The sequence below is a fragment of the Macaca nemestrina genome, chromosome 14 (genome assembly GCF_043159975.1).
Source record: "Macaca nemestrina isolate mMacNem1 chromosome 14, mMacNem.hap1, whole genome shotgun sequence".
Lineage (NCBI taxonomy): Eukaryota > Metazoa > Chordata > Mammalia > Primates > Cercopithecidae > Macaca > Macaca nemestrina.
Genome location: NC_092138.1, coordinates 3,584,992 through 3,607,564, shown reverse-complemented (window position 1 = coordinate 3,607,564; position 22,573 = coordinate 3,584,992). Strand labels below are relative to the sequence as shown.

Here is a 22,573-nt window from a genome sequence, read left to right as displayed (position 1 = left end):
CAACAACAAAGTGGAGGGATTTCTGCATTCTCTCAAAGTAATAGGAGTTCTCTTTCCTGCCCAAACTCGTAGGGCTTATCCTTGATCTCAGCAATTACTGAGAAATTGCTCCGCCCTTTACATGGAAAACGGACTTTCTTGTTCGCCTCATCCCTACCAGCGTCTTTCTCCCTACACCTAAGGTCACTTACCAACTGCCCTTTATCATTGAACTTACTGCATTTTTCTCTTAGTAGAATTAAGAGGAAAGAAGAGTATTTCTTGTACACGTATCTTTATTATATGCAGACAAATCACAGAGTGAGAGAGTAAGGGTTTCAAGAACAATGAGAGAGAGACAGAGGAGAGAGAAAGAACTGCTTGTGGAAATACAGAATATCCCACATTTTCAATATGGAAAATGTATGAGGGTCTGAAAGAAAATACTCAGTTTTTTTTTGTCCTGTAAGAGGCAGCACTGACAAATGTGTACCAGAGTTTGGGTACATTTGGTCCAGCTCTTCAGAATCATGCGGTGGGAAATATAACAAAGCTATTTACACCCAATTCTAGGCAGATAAATGTGCTTCAAGGAAAGACAAGGGCCTGGCTAGATTCTAGATGTTTTTAAACTGGAGGCCAGAGACAGCTTTAGGGAGTCTATATACAGGCACAAATTTCTTTCTTTTATATTCTTCTTGCTCTTTGAAAACGGTCTTTATGCAAATACACACTACATAACCAAATTTTCCCTTTGTTCTGGGCAGTAGTAGGTCTGATTGGAGCCGTTGTATAGTGTCAGGAACATACCAGGACACAGAATAGTGTCCTAAGGATTCAGAGAAGGTGGACCCTGCTGTGATGCACAAAAGTGAGGGTGCAGCTGCCTAGGACACACTCATGCATGTTTGCTTGGACCATGGAAGGGGGCAGGGGAAGAGCTGTCATGTTGTTGGGGTAGAGGGTGCACATGAGTATTCACCTGTAAGTCATGTTGTAGAATCACCTCGCACAGCCACTGTATCTTCCCACCAGCATCACCAGAGAACTCCTTTATCGTCACTTCAGTAATGCTTGATTTTGTCTGACTTTTTTATGTATACAAATTTAGATAAAGAGAATTGCACTCTCATCATTGCTATAATGTGTACTTTTTTGATTACTAATGAGTCTGAGAATCTTTAGATATTAGCCATTAATGTTTTTTCTCTCTATTCTTTTTTTTTTTTTTTTTTTTTGAGATGGAGTCTTGCTCTGTTGCCCAGGCTGGAGTGCCGTGGCATGATCTCGGCTCGCTGCAACCTCTGCCTCCTGGGTTCAAGTGTTCTCCTGCCTCAGCCTCCCGAGTAACTAGGGCTACAGGCGCCCCCCACCACATCTGGCTAATTTTTGTATTTTTAGTAGAGACGGAGTTTCACCATGTTGGCCAGGCTGGTCTCAAACTCCTGACCTCGTGATCTGTCCACTTCGGTCTCCCAGAGTGCTGGGATTACAGACGTGAGCCTCCATGCCCAGCCATGGTTTCTCTTCTTAATGCGTTTGTACTTTTGTTTTTTTCTTTCCTCTTTATTAGGATAACAATCTATATATTTTCGATAATGTTGTAAATACCTTTTTGTTCCCACTAGCTTTTCTTACAAACTTTTATTCCTAGTGTCTTGTTACACAGAAATTTTATTTTATTGTGGTCCATTTTGTCAGCCTTTATCTTTATAATTTATATGGGGTTCTTTTCTTGTTTGGTTTTGATTTGTATAAGTGATTTTTTACCCTAAAGTCAAAAGTTGAAATATAACATTTTCTTCCTATTTCAGAGGACCATGCAAGATATGATAAAGATCTATGTCACTGAAATTTGGTTCTATATTTGTACCTCAGCTTCCTAGAAATAAAAGAGAATTCTAACATTCATACTTTGAGTAAATTTTATGTGAGAGGTTTTGTTGTCAAGATCAAGTCTGAGAGCAGTCTTTATTTGGGCCTTTAATTGAGTTACCAAGTGATAAAGGGGACATTGTCTTCAACAATAACCCTACAATAAACATGTTTTGTACAATAAATATATGACAATTTCTTAAAAGCAATTTCTTTGGCAATCAAGACAATATGGCTTGTGTATGGAGTTATATGATGGTCTGGATTAATCCAGTATTAAATCTCTGGTTATTACAGAAATCAATGGATTCTATTCTTCCAAATAATCCTTAAATATTACTTATCTCAACTGAGATTTTGGTGAAAATTCAGCTTTAGAGCTTTTATTGGCCTGCCAATGAGCTGAAGTAAGATTATTCTTTTCTACTGAATGAAGACAAACCACCTTATAAAAATTAACCCAGAAGGCTATAGAGGTGATTTGTTTTCTTTATTTCTGATGACGGTTAGATAGCTTGACTAAAACTCTTGGTTCCCTAAATGGCTTTTCTGCTTTTGGATGGTGGTAGCCTGGGGAACTTCAGGAAAGCAGATGTCTCCCAAAACTGAGAATAAAATACCTGGTTTATTCCAGTACATTCCAGGAAACCCCATTTCCAAGTTCTTTAAACTAAAACATTACTGTAAACATGTTGGCCTAAAATTTTTCAGAGCTAGAAATTTTCAGAGCAATAGCTGCCAGTTGCCACCATGATGTTGGGAAATTCTCACTAATTCTTACATGACAGTTGTCTACATAGAGATGAAACACTTGACTAAATTGTCAGCAGCACAATTGTGTCCATACAGACAAACGGAACAAATCCAATGCTGTGATGTAGTTTAAATGTGCACATATTAACTGATTAGAGAGCTAGAAAATGGAGGGTATTTTTAGCAGGCATATGATAAATATATTTCTGACTGTTGAATATTGCTTAACTGCTTTGTTCTAGGTACTGGGGATTATATAGTAGTAAGTAATACAGACAGATGTCATGTCCTGATGGGCTTTGTATCTCATGGATGAAATGGGATTTTGTTGGCACCAAGACCTGATTGCTTTGCCAGTTACCCTCACTCCTGGCTCACGAGGAAAGTGTATTGAGGAGATTCTCGTGGAACCACATGAGTTTTAATATAATAAGCTTCTGCCCTGAATTGAAAGGTAATTTTTTGAGGCCGGGCGCGGTGGCTCACGCCTGTAATCCCAGCACTTTGGGAGGCCGAGACGGGCAGATCACGAGGTCAGGAGATCGAGACCATCCTGGCTAACACGGTGAAACCCCGTCTCTACTAAAAAAATACAAAAAACTAGCCGGGCGAGGTGGCGGGCGCCTGTAGTCCCAGCTACTTGGGAGGCTGAGGCAGGAGAATGGCGTGAACCCGGGAGGCGGAGCTTGCAGTGAGCTGAGATCCGGCCACCGCACTCCAGCCTGGGTGACAGAGCGAGACTCCGTCTCAAAAAAAAAAAAAAAAAAAGGTAATTTTTTGTTGAGGAAGGCTGAGCCACACTTATCCACAAGGCCTCCTTTGGCACAGGCCCTAGATAACCCAAAGTGTGTTCTCTGAAACAGATGGAGAAAATTAGAAGGAAAAGCAGGTGAGGATAGAAAATGTCAAGAGTGGTACTGAGGATGCTGCCAGCTGAACCGCCATTTGTTTTTCATAGAACAAAACTTCAAGGGGTTTAAGTAGTTGCCTTTCCTTGGAAGTATTTATGCAAGAAAGATGTTTTATATTCTGAAAGAGGGCATATGTGAAGGACATTTCAGAATGATGTAAGGTGTATGCACAGGTCATGTGATGGGGTGGTCTGGGGTAACAGGACATACGACAGGCCTCGAAGTTCGCCACTACAAGGCAGGAGCCCATATCACAACATTTTAAAGCACAGAAGCTGGACTGTGGAGGTGGAGTCATTCATGCCGAAAATCACAACTTGGTTTGGAAAATGAGAGGGGAGAGAAACTTCCCTAAAGAGAATTAGAAAAAGTAAAACCCATGAGGTAAAGCTGTATAGATTTGAAATAATAAATCCTTACAATTTTTACTTCCACTGGTTGATGGCAGGGTTTCTTAATCTTAGCAGTATTAACCTTTCGAGTCGGATAATTTTAAATTCTTTTTGCAGAGGAGAAGAGAGGGTATAGGCTGTTCTGTGCATGATGGCATGTTTAGCAGCATCCATAGCCTGTACTCACTAAGTGCCAGTAGCAACCCCCAGTTTTGACAACTCAAGATGTCTCCAGACATTTTGTTCCTTGGAGGCAAAAACAGCCCTGGTTGGGAAGCACTGGTTTATGAATAGAAATAAAACTAGTGTTCTCCAGCCAAACAAACAACAACAAAATTAAACAGCATATTTTCAATTTATTGCCTTCCTTGGCTAGTACATAGCTCACTACAATTAAAGCTTCCAATTAGAAATTCTTCCTGGGTTTAAAAAAAAAAAAGCCATCAAGAGAAGCAATTTAGTAAGCTGGGTTTTAGGAATATGTTGTTAATTTTGCCTAAAAGGTGGCACACAAGGGGAGTGTTATGTAATCATTTTAAGTAAATGTTTCATTCAAAAAAATACTCTTTAAACGGTTTGATTCAAAAGTACTAAAATCTCTTATCATGGAAGCATAAATATGAATAGTTAGGTTATTTAAATATAACTTACTGTGAAATCATCAAGGAACATAGCTAATCGAACCTATCATTCTAGCCTACATCATCCTGTGCATTTCACAAAATCCTAATGAAAACTACACCAAGCTCAAAGTAGAGATAAACATATCAGTGTTGACAGCCGTGAAACCACACTATGCAAAGGCTACGAGCTCTGAGGAATTCCTGTTAGCTACAGCACATGAAGGATCAATGAAGGAAGAAAATGAAGGCTCTTGGGAGATAAAATTATGCCAGGACAAAGCTGAAGAAGAGCAACACGTGTCGGAAATACCCTAAATTTTGAAAGGTGCCAGGCTTGGAGGTGGGGCAGGCACCACCAGAAGAGAAAACTTCCCTTTGAGACTTTCTTTGCTTGTGACAAGAACAGCACTTGATGCCCTTAGAATAGTTCCTGGAACATCTGAATAAATATCTGTGGAATGGTTGAATCAGAGTTGGGGACTGGTGTTCAGCTGCGAGAGCTCTCAATGGTATGACCACAACTGAGGCTCCAACTGGCAGGGAGCTGCTGACTCCTGACGCTGCAGGAGCTGGTCTCTGGATTAGGAGGTCCTGTTCTACTTCCAGTTGCAGATATTATATACATTTGTGTGTCTGAGTGCATATATAACCGCCCAACAAGTTCCCCTTGCCCACTGCCTAGACAGAGCTGGTTTATCAAGACAGGGGAATTGCAATAGAGAAAGAGTAATTTTTGCAGAGCCAGCTGGGAGGGAGACCGGAGTTTTATTATTGCTCAAATCAGTCTCCGCGAGCGTTTGGGGATCAGAGTTTTGAAATATAATATGGCGGGGGCTCAGGAAGTGGGGAGTTTCGATTGGTCAGGTTGGAGATGGAATCACAGGGAGATCAAAGTGAGGTTTTCTTGCTGCCTTCTGTTCCTGGGTGGGATTGCAGAACTGGCTGAGCCACATTACCGGCTTGGGTGGTTCTGATGTTAGCAGCGGCCCATCTGGAGAGGCTGCTGCCAAGATGCCAGCTGCAGCAGGGGAGGCAGCGCAGGGCCGCGCTTGTGGAGCTGGCGGGAGTGGGGAACAGGCAGGAGCCCTGCCCGCTCCTGAGCTGGTGGGCAGGGAGCCCTGCACTCCCGGGGGCAAGGGCAGCTGCCCAGCCATGGCTGCAGACGCGGGCATCCCTGTCCCCTTGTGGGGTGCCGGGAGAAGGGGGGCACGGGAAGCCTATATTAGACCAAATATCATGTTATATTTTGTGTATTTATTTTTTAACCCATACCAATCCAAGCTAGATTTTCTTACTGATTTAGTTACTTTGCTTGATTATTAATCTCATTATGTAGAATATATTTTGGAAGTTGCCTTAATAGTTTTTAAGAGGAAAACAGGATAAAAATAAAGAAATATGTAAAAGAGGCCAGTTTTCCTTATATGTATATGTTATGGTGTAAAAGAGCACTAAATAAAATGATCAGTAGAGTGGCTAGGGAGATAATTAAAGTTAGGTTTTTGGGCCGGGCGAGGTAGCTCATGCCTGTAATCCCAGCACTGTGGGAGGCCGAGGCTGGTGGATCACTTGAGGTCAGGAGTTCGAGACAGCCTGGCCAACATAGTGAAACCCCGTCTCTACTAAAAATACCAAAATTAGCCGGGTGTGGTGGCGGGCGCCTGTAATCCCAGCTACTTGAGAGGCTGAGGCAGGAGAATCGTTTGAACCGGGGTGGCATAGGTTGCAGTGAGCAGAGATGGCACCATTGCACTGCAGCCTGGGTGACAGAGCGAGACTCTGTCTCAAATAAAATAAATAAATACATAAATAGATAAAGTTAGGTTTTTGAAGGAATTGAGATTATGAAAGTATAGTTCAGTAAAGGATGCAACAAATATCTTTTGAAAATGCAAAGGCAGAGGTATTTCTGGCAGAAGTAATATGAGACATTTACTAAAATATCATTTCTACTTATGCTCCTGTAGTTTACTAACGGCAATTATTGTTTCCTTGGAAATATCATTAATGAAAGTGACCCTCAGTACCATAGATTGGGAGCCACGAGGCTGGCCCTGGGCTGACTGTGGTTGGATTCACTCAGGAACCAGCTTGTCTGGTCTCTCTTAAATAACTGCTGCCAGCAACTGCCAGGAGTTGCAGGATGGGAGGAAGGGATGCTGACTGGCCCAGCTGATCCATAAACAGTCCTTTAGTAGCACTGCAGTTGCTTGTGATGCATGCCTGTGATTCCAAGTTTGTAGTCTTTCTTTCGTGAGGGGTTTCCATCTCACCCACAACTCTGTTCTTTGCATCGTTCAGGCTACACATTCCAGTGTGTTCCCATCTCCTCCTGCCCTCTAGTCAGCTGAAGGTTTTGCATCCTGTTCTCAGCATGGACATACATCTTCTCTTTTGTCCATCACATGGTCATTTCAATAGGATGTTGGTAGAATAGGAAGAAGATGCTCATGTATTTAATCGTTTTTAATTAGAAAGTCAGAGGTTGAACTGAAAAACAACTCATATTGAAACTGCGTTTGCAATAATTATAACAGTGAGAAAATTATGGCAGTGGGGAAGATCTAATCTAGCCAACCTCCCTCTTACATTTTACCTTCATGTTGCCTTAATTATTACTGGGCTTAGGATGGGCTAGCTTTGGGAGACATGTAGTTTACAGTTTAAATGATAATAGTCCTCCAAAACTCAACCACCTTTATAAAACTAATGAGAGACCACCAGGCTAGGAGGAGAGGAGGCTGAATTCAGCAAAGGTATAGACACAAAAGACTGCCAGCCATCATTCCAGACGTCACGAGATATGCATCTTTTCCAATTACTCCTGCAGATAATATCACTACTGTAGAACCCAAGATTGGCCTTTTGAGATAGCCTTTCAGATATTTTGCATGTTTGGCACCAATTTTGGCACCTTCTGAACCCACCAACTGCTAATGTGGCCCCATGCAGAAGCAGAAGTGATTCAGCACATAGCAGGATCCTTTCCCACGCTGTGATTGCACCCTCAGACAATCAGCAGAAAGCATCCATTGCCTGGCCACCTCCCTCCCTTCCCCCAAATTACCTTTGAAAGAACCCTAACCTACAAGCTTTCGATGAGTTTGATTTAATAACTCCATCTCCTGCGTGGTGTGGCTGGCTTTGCATCAATTAAACTCTTCCTTTACTGCAATGCCCTGGTCTCTGTGAATTGATTTTTTTTGTGTGCAGCAGGCAGGAAGAACCCATCAGGAAGTTACAGTATCATTGTTGAGCTTTTCAATTTATGGAGTTTCAAAATATAATTATCAATATGTGTCTTCATAAAACACTTTTACACTATGACACTATACAATATTTTTATTAGATCTTATTTGTTATTTATGATTTATCATCCTAATTTTTAAAACTGTGATTTTTATTAGATTTTTATTTACACTTAGGAAGATTTTCAAACATACACAGAAGTAGAGACGAAAGTAATAAAACCCAATGTATTCCTTACATTCTACTTCAATAATTGTAAATATATGTAGTCTTAAAATTTCACATATATCCCTCCCACACACACACACTCATGCAGAATTTTAGAACAAACCCCAGACATCATATTATGCCATTTTTAAATACATAGCTATGTATCTTTAAGGGAAAGGACTTTTAAAATGCATAATAGTAGTACCATTAACACAACTAAATAAATTAACAGTAATTCCTTAATATCATCTAATGTTTGGTGTTCAAATTTTCATGATTTTCTCACAGATCTGTTTTTCAATCAAAATCCAAACAAGTCCACACACACTGCATTCTGTTGATAGAGGTTTTTGACAGAGCAGGAGCATCACCATCATGGACAAGCACCACCATTCTAAAGTTCCCCTTGATCAAAAACCACCTAAATCCAAAGGGCATCAGCTTAATGGCTAAGGTCAGCATGACCATAAACCACAAATGACATCTCTGACCAGAAACATTCCAACCATAGGATAAACCCCTCCCTGACCAGAGACACGCCAGCCCCCAGACAACCTCCCCTCCAGCTGGAGAGATGTCAGCCCCAAGATAACCTCCTCTCTGACCACAGACATTCCAACCCCGCCATAAACTTCTCGCCCACACAGAAACTTTCCAAGCCTGTGATAAGCTCTTTCACCAATAAATACTCTTACTCTGTAAGAGAGAGTGTTCCTGACTGAAATAATCCAGAAGCCCCTCTCAGGTTTATTCTCCAAAATAAACCTGTCTTTGACTGTTAAGCCACTTTTCATGTTTCTTTCCTCTTTCTTTAACTCTTACAGTTTTAATCTATCACAATGTCTTCTTCCCACCTGACTCCATGTATTTGCAGAAAAAACTAGGTCATTTGCCTGTAGAATTTCCCACATTTTGTGTTTGGCTTAGTGCACCCTTATGGTATACTTTAACGTGTATCTCAATTAAACTGATAGAAGAAGAGGTTGATTAGATTTCAGTTCTTTGAGTTTTATTTATTTTTTGTTGGCAAGAATACTTCAAAGGTGGTGCAGTGTACTTCCTAGTGTATCATATTCAGAGGCATGTAACGTTGGATTTTCTTTCTCTTATCAGGCTTCTTAATTTCAGTTGTTCCAGTACATAAAAATTAGTATTTTATCATGGTCTGTGATTACTAATCATTTAAGAGTTTATGGGGACGTAAGTCGCTTGCTCCTGCTTTGCTGTCTGCCATGAGTAAAAGCTCCCTGAAGACTCCCCAGAAGCAGATGCTGCCATGCTTCCCGTACAACCTGCAGAACGTCATTGAAATTATGAGACTATCATTCAAATGGAAGCATTATAGTTCTTTGGAACAATCATGATCTCAAAACAAAAGGAGTATGATACAGATACACACTGCCTGAGGTGTTTTGAGATGTATTGAAGTGTTCCAAGCTGTGACTTACCTTAACATGTTCTTGAGGTACCATGGCATGGATTAAAAGGAAATTCGGTGAGCAGCCTCCACCTAAATGACTTACTAGGGAAACTATGTGAAATTATTTAGAAGAGTGAGGGGATCAAATAGTACTTATCCTTCATGCAAAAGTTGCACAGAAGTCATATGGAAATGAAAAAAGGTTTTTTTGCCCTCCCCCTTGTGTATATCTTATGGGCAGTGGATGGAAGAAAATAAAAGAATATATGAAACACGATGGTTGTTCTGAACAAGAGTTTTAACCGTGTGCATTTATTGGGATAGGAAATAATGACTAAGAAATGCAGCAGCTAGACTTGGAAGGAAAGAACTGTTGCACAGCCAAAACATTGTACATATCTGATTCAGACAAGCAAAAGCACTTCATGTTGTCTGTAAAGATGTTCTATGGCAACAGTGATGACATTGGTGTGTTCCTCAGCAAGTGGATAAAAGTCATCTCCAAACCTTCCAAAAAGAAGCAGTCATTGAAAAATGCTGACTTATGCATTGCCTCAGGAACAAAGGTGGCTCTGTGTAATTGACTACAGTCCCAGACAGTTAGTACCAGATACTTGCATGTAGAAGGAGGTAATTTTCATGCTAGTTCACAGCAATGGGGAGCGTTTTACATTAATCTCTTGGATGATGATGAATCAGAAGGAGAATAATTCACAGTCCGAGATGGCTACATTCATTATGGACAGTCAAACTTGTGTGCTCAGTTACTGGCATGGCACTCCCAAGATTGATAATTAGGAAAGTTGATAAAGAGACCACATTGTTGGATGCAGATGATCCTGTGTAACAACTCCATAAACGTGCATTTCACCTTAAGGATACAGAAAGAATGTACTTGTGTCTTTCTCAAGAAAGAGTAATTCAATTTCAGGCCACTCCATGCCCAAAAGAACAAAATAAAGAGATGATAAATGACGGTGCTTCCTGGACAATCATTAGCACACATAAGGCAGAGTACACATATTACGAGAGAATGGGCCCTGTCCTTGCCCTGGTCATGCCTGCGCCTGTCGTAGAGAGCCTTCAGTTGAATGGTGGTGGGGATGTGGCAATGCTTGAACTTATAGGACAGAATTTCACTCCAAATTTATGATGTGGTTTGCGGATGTCGAAGCTGAAACTATGTACAGGCGTGGAGAGAGTATGCTCTGTGTCGTCCCAGATGTTTCTGCATTCCAAGAAGGTTGGAGATAGGTCTGGCAACCAGTCCAGGTTTCAGTATCTTTGGTCCGAAATGATGGAATCATGTATTCCACCAGGCTTACCTTTACCTACACACCAGAAGCAGGGTCGCGTCCACATTGCAGTGCGGCAGGAGCAATCCTTCGAGCCAGTTAAAGCCAGGTCCCCCAATGAATCAAACACAAACAGCGAGGGAAGTTACACAAACGCCAGCACAAATTCAACCAGTGTCATATCATCTACGGCAACAGTGGTATCCTACTGTCTTTTTGCTAGGACTTGAGTGCAGCAAAAAGTTGACAAAAAAGGAGAAAAAAATGAACAGGCTTTTGTGGTTTATTGGGAAAATTTTTCATACCAGGTGATACTATTCTAAAACCCCACTATCTAACTGCATGTGCTGATTTGAAATGCAGAAGCCACAGTAAAACAAACAAACAAAAAATCAAAATGTACAAACTATTGGAAATTAATTTTTTTTCAGCAGTTTTGTTGGTTGGTTGGTTTTTGTTTGGTTTTGTTTAAGTGGGCAAGAAGTAAATAATGTGGCTGGAATACAAGTTGAACAAACTTGAAAACACAAATCTAACATAGTTTTTATGGACCAATGAACTTGTATATTGCATAAGCTTTAGTAAAAGGTATATTTTTACCATATCCTTTTTTATATCATGGTATTATAGTACACCTTGTTACCAAATAGGTTATTCTCTTCCCTACTCACCTTTGAGCTTTTGCTTTAAAATACATTCAGGTTCCAGGCCTGGCCATGCTTGTTTAATCTAATTATCATGCTCTTCCATGTTTTTTTTGGTCTAAGGCTGGAGCTTTTTTTTTCCCCCAGCTGAAGTCTTATGACTTTTCGTGAGTCAAAATTGTTTGGATTTCAAGCAAGTCAAATCTTGTGAAGGCCTACATATATATTTTTTAAAGATTATGTGAAGTCTGTGCAAACGCTTTAAAAAAACTGCCTCTGCCTTGCCTGCAATATACATGTGACATATGTTAACTTAGTCTCTCTTCCCAGACACTGTTGGTAGTTATTTCGGCGTTTTCCTTTTTTTTTTTTTTTTTTTTAAAAAAGCATTTATAGTGGTTATCCAAGAGGTTCTAACATTCATATGCAATTTGGTGTGGCCATTTAGCTACATTTGAGTTAATGGCGCAGAACATGTAGATATTTGAAGTGTTCTCTCCCCACACGTAAATACATGTGTGTGTTCCAGGATTTGTTCAGGTTTTTCCCCGCTCCTGATCTTGTACATAACTTGTATTATGTATAAGTTAAACATTTTATTTTGAACTTGGAATGTTCCCAGTGATTTTGTGCAGCAGGGTATTTTCTGCCTTGTTGGCAAGTGACAAAAAATATCATGAGAAGCATCTGCTACCAATTGGGAGATGGTGCCCTTATGGTAGAATGAGGAAGATCTCAGTAAAAGCATGTTTTATTAGCTTTACTTTTGGGGGCTCTTGGAGGGGGTAGTCTAGGCCAGAACGTCATTTTAATCTTAAAACATGAGATGCTTTTATTAGATGATCAACTAAAATAGCTGGAAGACAGTACTTTAGAAACAGATAGTTGTAAGATGACAAAATGCAAATGTAACTTGTGTTTTTATTTTTTTCTCTGGCTTCTTTGTTTGTTTGTTTTCTCTTCTCCAGTACTGAGCATCTCCACAAATGTCTCCTAACTCAGAAAATGTTTCTTTTCCTTTCAGTTGAGATTTGGTTCCATTGAGGGTTGTATGTTGGCCTTGCATGCTAAACTGGCCAGTTTTACCTTGCTTTCATTCCTGAACTTTGGTTATGCTTTTGTTCGGATTCTTCAAAGTTGCAGCAGACTCATTGGGCTATATTTAGTAGGGGAACCACATGCATAATGTTATATGGCACAGTCTAGTAATACAATCATCCTTCTTAGAGTAAAAACTACCTCTAGATTGTGGTAAGCTTTTACTGTCCCATAAGACAGGAGCCACAGTACCTTATGAATGCAAAACTGTAGCTTCCTACAGTGTTTCCATACAGAACATTGTCTTTCTGGTGTCCTGGGCTGTTTTGAAAAAGTTTCCATTAATAGACTTTTCAGAAATTATTATTAGTAGCATTTTTTTCCAGCTTCGCTGTTTTCATTACTTACTCTTTGCTCAGACTCCAGCATTCAGTACCGTGTTGGTCCAGATGTAGGTTTATATGCTCGTTTTTAGCTTATTTCTTGTACCTTGCAGCATGCTGTATGCATTCAGCCCTTAAGGGGTTTATTTTACAAACTGTGTGCCTGTAAGGTTTATTAACAATAAGATAGAAAATTGAGCAAGTGTATACAATAATTTTGTAGAAAAAAATAATCTGCTCAATTCCATATTTCGTCCATGAAAAACTTGCAATACGAGCAGTTTCAAGGAATAAAGAAAAAAAAAAGAGTTTATAGGTCGGCCAGGTCTGGTGGCTCACGCCTGTAATGCTAGCACTTTGGGAGGCCGAGGCCAGCGGATCATTTGAGGTCAGTTCGAGACCAGCCTGGCTGACATGGTGAACCCGTCTCTACTAAAAACAAAAACAAAAACAAAAATTAGCCAGGTGTGGTGGTGTGTGTCTGTAGTCCCAGCTACTCGAGAGCCTGAGGCATGAGAATTGTCTGAACCTGGGAGGCGGAGGTTGCAGTGAGCCGAGCTTGTGCCACTGTACTCCAGCCTGGGTGACAGAGTGAGACTCTGTCTCAAAAAAAAAAAAAAAAAAGTTTATGGGTAATTTGTGATTTATTTATTTCTGTAAAATGCCCATTCCCATCTTTAGCCAACTTTTAATTGGGTGATTTTTATATTAAGACAAACTTTATATATTAAACATTGATTTTTAAATTATTTACTATATCCAGTCAACAGCTTTCTTTAAGAACTTTCTAGTGCAAAATAGAAGAGTGATAGAACTTGAGTATGAAAAGGAAAAAAATCTAATTAATTAAATGTATCTCTGATTAACAGAAAAACAATATAAGCTACAATAATATTGTTATTTCAGAATCCCCCAGTTACAAAGTAACAGTGAGAAGATGGTGATCTACCAAACTTTACTTGTGACAAAATTCTAGTGTAGTCTTTTTTAAGAAATGATAGAAGAAAGTGATTGGATTACAAATAAGATTAATATAATGATACATCAGTATTATGAGCATCTTTCTTACATAAAGAATATTTTCTGAAGACATGGATAGTAAAAAAAAAAGGTAGCACAATAAAATTATACAGGGACAACTTATTAAAATAAACGTGCTCAGTTCATTGTGAGGAAATAAAATTTTTTTTCTGAAAACAAATAGAAAATAATAACTATGTTAGCCCAGAGAAAGGAATACACTTGAATTATAGATGAACAAGGGCATATACTGTATATGACTAACACGTAACCATGAAGAATAGGTTAAGATAAGGGAAAAGCAGCAGAAACATCAGTTTTCAGGCAGATACATTATTACAGTGTATCCAGTTAGTTTATGTCACTTTTTAAAAGGCATTTAAATAAATTTATTTGTGGAAGAAAAAAATATCTGAACATCAGGTATGGTTTGATCCGCAATGATCCAACAATCTGTCATAACTCACTCTAGGAGTATTCTTACACAGTTTGCAAGAGAAATTACATGTGGAGCTACGGGTGAACATTTTTCAAAATTCATAAAGCTGTTTAACCTGAGTGTTACACAGTACATAGTGACCATCATACAATAGTAAAAATACAATATCAGATACTATTTTTACAAGCTATGATGTAAACAATTTAGGCTCTTTTTAAAAAAAATCACAAAAATTTGATTACAGCTTTATTTCAAGCATTTTCAGTTAGACACAGGTTTATATATTTTAACTCAAAATAGCAGAAGACCTTCTGTAGGCAAAATATATTCTGTGTTTAAATGCTTGCATTCTGAAGTATGACTTGCCATGTATGAGTTCAGGTGGGACGATGAAGCTGCTGTAGCAAAATCCTGGCTGATGATGAAGACTCGGACACATTTCATCTTTCATGCAGTCATTCAATATTTTGTGTATTTACATGAAGGGGAAAAGAGGGGAGGATACAAAGGGAGCCAGCATTCTTTTTGGATGAAGCAGCCTAATTCCAGAGAACGGGCTTTCCATTTTGAACTCAAAGGGTGTGATGCACAAATTGAATTCTTACCAGTCCAGGGAGCTGCCTTTGGCCTGGGAGGCAACACTTGATGATGAAGTGAGCTAAAGGGAAGTGTTAACTGAACTACAGGGATGGTTGCCTGTAAAACAAGTTTCCAAACATGCTCAGGCCCACGCAGAGGTGAGGTGCAACCAGAACTATCAATTAAAAAAAATGCATTCACAGATGCAGACACAGAACTTGTAGGAAGAGTAACAGTTCTAGGGGCCTGGTTGTAGTTTCTAATATCTGCCTTCACCACCCTCTGTGACTCTTCTATTTTTCTGCTTTAATTTGATTCCAAGGATTTCATTAGCAACTTTCTGAAAATACAGGAAGATACAGTCTCCTGTCTTGGCTGAGATAAAGTGGCTACTAAAACCATTTTCCTGGCAAACCCATAAGTGTTTTTCAGGTTTTACTGTTTCCATATGCTCCATATGGTGAGCAATAAATCAATTTTATTGCTCACCAAGGCAACCAGTAGCAAAGTTTCTGACTCTTCCCTCCCTTTCTTCAGTACAATGTACCGATCTTTTAAATTCTCCAAGCTTTGCTAATTTGTAACATCATGTATCAAGAGGATTCTCTGTGGTCCATAGATAAATGTACCTACCATCTTGCTGCCTATTGTACACACCCCCTACGTCTCATACTTGAAGAGTAACCTTCAAGTTTCCTGGCAATGTTATCCAGCTCAAAAAAAAAAAAAAAAAAAAAAAAAAATCAAAAAATCACCACTATAGTTTAGTTTTCTTTGTTCCCAAAAGTTTCTTGAGCAAAACTCATAGGTCTTCCAGGAGCTGCTGCTTCAAGCATGACAAATTTCAGTTGCCATTCTCGACTTCTTTCTTGGGGTCTGATGGAGTTCAATGTGGTGCTCAGGCTAGCTCCCCAGGCAGAGGGAGAAGGAAAGGAGAGCACCTGTGGACAGGGAGAGAAGGAAGGGAGCAGGACCTTGCCCTGGGATCTGGATGCCCTGGAGAGATCAAGGGAAAATAGCACTCACCAGGCACCATCTTGCTCATCTCCCCTCCCCGTTAGTTGATGATACTTTCGTTAAATGAACCAGTACTTTCACATGCTTTTAAGTAAAAATGAAATTCAATTGGAAGGACCCAAATCAAACATGGTGTCTCTTGAGTTATCTCTCACTGTGGATGACAAAGGCTGTTGTCAAAGTTGATTTCATTCAATTAACTTGATGAACATTAAACAACCTGTGTAGCCCAGAAAATGAGCGTTCTGGGAGATCAGTTATTACAGAAATGCAGAGGTGTCCTAACTCGTGTCATGTGAAGGTTGCCATGATGCAGATCATGACATGGCTATGAATGTGCAGGCTATGGTTTGCCCTGACTTGGGTCCATGACTGTGCCTTGAGGGTGGAAGAAACACCAGAGCGCCCTCAGATAAGATGGCTGGAGGGCATGACAAGAACCATGAAGGTAAGACCAGACCCTGCATGCAAGATGAATGCTAGCATCTGGCTGAATAGAGGAATTTGAACAAACAAAATCCTTTTTCCACAAGCTCTTCACATAATCCTACTCCACCTGGAGCTTCATGACTGAAATGAGTGGGTATCTATATTCAGGTCTAGTCAGATGTGCTGATTAATTATAGTTGAAGAGCATACATGTATCATGCTTTCTTACATATTTAATCTATCCCATGTATACATAAGGTTTTGAAGGATAAATTATTGATTAGCCTTAAAGTGTAAAATTTACTTGATAACTATAAAATGTCTTAAATACACTAGCATGAATTTTGAAATTATGCCAAATGACCAATGTGAAGGGTAATGTTACTACACGGGGTATGTCTTGCCACTGCGTCCTTTAGGAGATTTCTGTGGTATCACAGTAAAGTCCACCTGTGTGTGAGAGAGAGGCTTGTGCTCGCCTTCCTTACCAGCAATGGAAAAGTGTTCAGAGGACCCAGCTTGGCCTGAGTATGAAAACAAACCAAAGCCAGCTCTCCTGTAATGTGTGCTCACATCCCTGAAAGAAAAGCAAGAAAATCCCAAACTCCAGATTTTCTAATATAAGCTCTAGTGAAATACTTACCTTTCTTGAGTCAAAGCAGAAGCAGCTGCTAACTAGAAATGTCAGCCTGCTGCCTCCTGCCAGAGCTTTTCTATGGCTGTTGTGGGGTGAAGAGGGTTGAGTCTCTGGCTTTCTTACCACAGGTGATCAGGTAAGAAGGAACCACAGTATCCTCTATGAAGAAATGCTGTCCGAGGTGCTACCTGGAATCCAAAGGTTTTCTAAAGAAGACCTGGGAGGGGACTCCACCCCCATCAACCAATACCAGCCCAGCCCAAAGGCTGCAAATTTGCTTCTTTCTGACACCCAGAGGAGAAACAATCACCAGCTCTTTTCCAGTGAGTCCAGCACTGTCTGCAATTGGATTTGCTTTAGTTGCAAGGATTGTAAGCTAGTTGGTGTGTGTGTGTGTGTGTGTGTGTGTGTGTGTGTGTGAAGCTTGAGGCACCTGGTGTTAGTTTTACTATCCAGTTGTATTAAAATTGGCATGAAATTTCCTATCTAGAATTTCAAGCCTCCAGCTGTGAGCCTTATTCAGCAATCATTGATTTCATCACCAAAAAAGATAAAACCAGGAAATAAAATGTGTTTCAGAGAGTCCAACTGATTGTTTCTTTTACCCTTAACTAACTCCCTTTCCGGTGCCCCTCCCCTGCACCTACTGGTTTTCTGAGTTTGTTTTTTTCCTCAGTCTTTAGTAAACTAATTTTAAATGTGTGAATGGGGTCACCAGGTCAGAGAGTGAGGTTCTTCACCCAGGGAAGAACCATGCCATGGATCCCAATGATAAGTTCTCCTTGTGGAGCTAAAGTCTTTCACTGGAGCTGTTTCCAGTGTCACTTGATGTAGCATTTGGGATAGTCTCATCGTGGAGCACCACCACTATCCTAGTTGGCCGATACCTGTTTCATCTAAGAGGAGAATCAGGTAAGTTGTCCTTAAGCGCCTTTGGGAAATCGTGCCGTTCAGAGAGCTGCGTTGTGCTCACGCCTCTGGAAGGTCTTGCTGTCCATGCGCTGACTCTTCTAACTCCATGTCCCCCATTCCTGGGGGTGTTTGCCAGCAGGATGGAATGATGGCTCACTGAAAACTTAAGATGACATGGAAGATGACAAGGGAGATGAGAAAGTCCTGCCTAGTAATGACAGGAAGATGGGTACAATGCAGTGACCTCACAGGTCTCCATGCCTCAGCTCAGCTCTGATGAAGAGGCTCATGTCATACAGTCTCTTCAGATGATTGCAGAGAAAAAGGTGGTGACAGAGAGGCAGATGTTTTACTGTTTCCACTTCTGGAACTTGCTGCAGGGTATGAAGAGGGTCAGCACCAGAAAAGGTATAGAATATCATGTCTGCAATGGATGAAGCCATCAAAGGATGGCTTCACTTCACCACCAGACAGCACTGACCAACCTATGGCAATAAGTCCCGCAGACCAGAATGACACCCATCAAATGCCTCACTCACCATATGTCAGCCCAGAATACTCTTACAGCGGTGAACCAGTCTCTTTATCCACCAAGCCTGACCCAGCAGGCAGGAGAGGCCCAGTACCAAGACGATCATCCACAATAACCTGCACACTGCACGGAGGATGGAGGCCAGCCCTAACAGCCCACAGCCCTCAGGAGGGAGAGGCAGTAAAGGGCTCCTTCTCTTCTTGTCCTGATGAATGGGTATTGCACCAGGAAGACGAACATTAGGAGTGGGTGATCAGAACCTCAGTCCAGCCACCATCTCCTCTATGATGACGACCAAGATGGGCGAACCTTCTGAAGGCAAAGGTCCAACCAACATCCTGGGTGGCTGGCATTTTCTGAATTTCTAAAGGCCATCACAAAGTGCAGCAGGAATGGGAGTATTTGGTGCACTTTGATTTTGCAGTTGCCTCTGATGACCAAGAGATGGAGGGCCAAAGATTTCTCCTCACCCAAGGCCCAGGTCATATTTCTGCAGCATAGCTGTGACCCTCACCCCACCTACACCCAGTAGCACAATCTCCAGTAATATTTGCAAATGGTTATACTAACATCAGGTAATAAAAGCTTTTTGTTTTTGAGTTACATTTTTAAATATAAAATGTCGTTTTTTATGTTTGTCTTCATGTGGTACATTTTCCAGGATAAGATGGGCTGTGCTGTAATGGCAAATAAACCCTGCGAGTCTCAGTGGCTGGCCTCCTCAAAGTTTATTTCTTGCTCACAGGGTCTGTTGTGAGACCAGAGACTCTCCAGAGCAGCTCCCCTTCCACCCCTGCCCAGGAAATAGAACATGTGCACAACCGAGATGAATCGTGTAGAAAAACAAGGTGATTTTCCTAGAGGAGGACTGAAATGCTTTGCTAGTATCAGTCACAATGATGAAAGGTGGAGAAGAACTATTCTATTTCTTTAATCATCTAAGAGACAGAGTACTCACTTGGAGTGAAATATTTAAACTATTTCTTTATCCCTTGAATTAAAAGACCTTAATAACATGAATTCATAACTCAAATATAGATAATAAAACCAGCATAGTTTGGCAAAACAATTTTTATTTCTTCTTGAAATACCAAGGCTATTTTCTCATATAAATTACATACGTATCTATATACATATTTTCAACGACTGAAATTAATTTTAACATCTTTAAAACAGCAAATAATATCATATTTCCTGTAAAATGGCTGGTTACCTCAAAGGCAGCATTTTAACATCCTTAGCTGCTTTAAAAGATTATCAGCAGTCTACAATAAATATTACATGAGACATTTAAAGAATGGTGATTGATTTCATCATTTAAAAATCTTAGTCAAGAAGAGGCAAGAGCAATTTCTTAGAATCAAAGCTCCTTCATTGGAAAATCATTCATCTTGGAAAAAGCAGAAATATTTTAGCTAATAAAAAATATGTTATTACTAAATTAGCATTGAAGAACTTGTAGAAAATCTCACTTTACTTTAATTTGTTAAAGTCAAAGCCTTATATGCACCTTTGATTTTTATAATATTTTAACTATTTGAAAATAAAATATTAAGCATCAAAAGAAAATAGAAAAAAATAAAAATAAAATGAAAACCAATGAAATAGAATGCAGACCAGTAATAAAATCTGTGCTGCCAAAAGCTGATGCTTTGAAAAGATTATTAAAACCTGCAAAACACCTGGCAAAAGGAAAACATCACCAATATCAAGAATATAAAATGGGACATCATTATAGACCCTAGAAATGCTACAAGGATTATAATAATTTATGCTGAACAACTTTATGGCAAGAAATTTGACAATTTAAATGAAAAGCATGCATTTCAATTTTTTATGGTATAGTTACTTGCAACTCTGGAGAGTCCACATAATTCATATAGCAGCCGTCTTCTAGCTTTGTGGGTTCTCTGTAAAAAACTGGAAGACTCACAGTAAACGAATGACATATACTTTCCACCCTTATATGAGTAGAGAATAATCTGCTAGAGCTTGCAATGCTGAGGTTTAGCAGAACTACTTCAGATATTATTACTAGCAGAGAAGATTAAGTTTGGGTGTGACGCACAACCCCATCACCCCTGAGCACGCCTGATGGCACCTTGGAAACTTGTGTGTGTCGTATAGCCTTATACCTAAATATGGCTAAGCAATATGGTTAGAACTCAATATCATGTTGCCTCTTGGACCCATGAAATCAAGTGATAAATTTTGGTACACTGCTCCCACTCTCACTCCATATACACACACAAACACTAACCTGCACACACTTCACAGAATTAACAGATATACATACACACTGACACTCTCACAGTCATATATCTTCTTTCTCCCTCCCACACGCAGACACATATACTCCACAAATTCTTGCTAACTGCATCTTTGAATGCCAGTTTAAAAGGAAAATTAATGTCTACATATTTATAAAAATGTTTGACTTCACTATTGATTTTGAGTATGCCCACTAAATCCATTTATTCCAATGAAGTATTTAGAAACTAGTCAATGGGTTTATCCTTGTCACCAGCGACCAGCACATAGCACATCTCTTGGAGGAAGATTAAAAGTAGCAACTATGAAAACGTGCTAAACTCAATTAGAAACCATTGACTAAAAAAGTTAATGTCATTATTTGAATTTACAAAACCGTATTTTCAAATAATCCATTCCATGCCTATGAGTAGATTATTTGAAAACATAAATATAATTAGCTTTGTAAATGGTCTACACAATGGGTCAACCAGACTGTACAGGGACTTGACATTGCTGGCCTCATATCTAGGGTGTTTGGACTCACAGAATAGGCTGTTTTCTTAAAATAATCTATATAAAATGTCTTGAATTAGTCAGGATGAATAAAACAACGCCTGATTTAATTGTATTTGTGCAATGCAGCAGAAATGACAATTGTTACTGATAAAACATTATCATCCTTTATGTATTTATTCCTTAAGCTACACTATCTTTTTGAAATTTATATAGTAATAGATATTCTACTTCATGTCCAGGGACCATTTTTTTCTTTGTAAAATAATGGCAAATATAGCGTCTACATAGCAGACATAGGCTCCGATTTTCAAAGCAAAATCTGCTCACCAAAGTGATTTATCAAAATCATTGCTTCAGTATAACACTGTAACACTGTGAGAACTTAGCAAATTATATCAAAATTATGTAAAAGTGGCTAGCGATTTTGAAGCGAAGCTGTATTTGTGAAATCTTGAAGTTATCTATGGCTCTTAAAATAGTTGTTCACGAATCTGAAAGGAAGTCCACTAACCTTTGAGGAAGAACCCAGGTAGGTGAATAAAACTTCCTATAGTTCAAGGTTTTCTTACTATCTTCATTTAGTGCATCTTTCAGTTATCTCATGTCTTCCTCTGACAAAGCACTGAATATTGCATTTTACGTTATCTTATCGGATGCTAACTCCTGTTCACTCTGATCTAGAATGTTTACTTTTCTATGTAAGCTCCCTCTGCGGAAAGTAATAACTGCCATGCCTCCTGCATTTCTACACATGGTAAAAAAGAAACTACATATTTATTTGTGCCTGTGGTGACTGCTTCTTTTAAATTTACAGCAGTGTTCCGTTTTCCTCAGGAGAGTTGAGAGTGATTTTTACTTAGAAATTAGATCAGTTCTACTTTTTGATTCTCCTCCTCGTCTTTCTTCCTCTTCCCCTACTCCCTTTTTCCCTTCCTGCTGCTTTTTCTCCTTTTTTGCTGTCTACACTTCTTCCTCCTCCTCCTCACTCTTGTTCTGTCTTCTGCCAGTCATGTATGTCAAAGTGTGTCCAGAATTGATGGGTTCTTGGTCTTGCTGACTTCAAGAATGAAGCCGTGGACCCTCGCAGTGTTATACTTCTTAAAGACAGTATGTCTGGAGTTTGTTCCTTCAGACGTTCAGATGTGTCTGGAGCTTCTCCCTTCTGGCAGGTTCATGGTCTCCTTGACAAGACTGAAGCGTAGATTTTCGCAGTGAGTGTTACAGCTCTTTAACGTGTGGAATTGTTCAGTCTCCTCTCCTCCCGTGTTCGTGGTCTCCCTGGCTTCAAGAGTGAAACTGCACACCTTTGCAGAGGGTGTTACAGCTTTTAAAAGCAGTGTGGACCCAAACAGTAGGCAGCAAGATGATTTATTGTAAACAGCAAAAGAACAAAAAGAACAAAGCTCCCACACTTTGGGCACCTGAGCAGGTTGCAGCTGGCTAGCTCAGGCAGTCTGCTTTTATTCC

General features: G+C 39.8%; 1 long non-coding RNA gene and 2 pseudogenes across 3 annotated transcripts in view; 2 read left to right on the top strand and 1 right to left on the bottom strand.

The window, feature by feature from the left end:
- Positions 1 to 22,573, top strand: part of LOC105498902 (uncharacterized) — a 279,709-nt gene that overhangs the window by 17,290 nt on the left and 239,846 nt on the right. The gene's annotated exons all lie outside the window — the stretch shown is intronic.
- LOC105498905 (recombining binding protein suppressor of hairless-like) lies at positions 8,100 to 11,546 on the top strand (annotated as a pseudogene).
- On the bottom strand, positions 14,342 to 15,528 carry LOC139358264 (ras-related protein Rab-28 pseudogene; annotated as a pseudogene).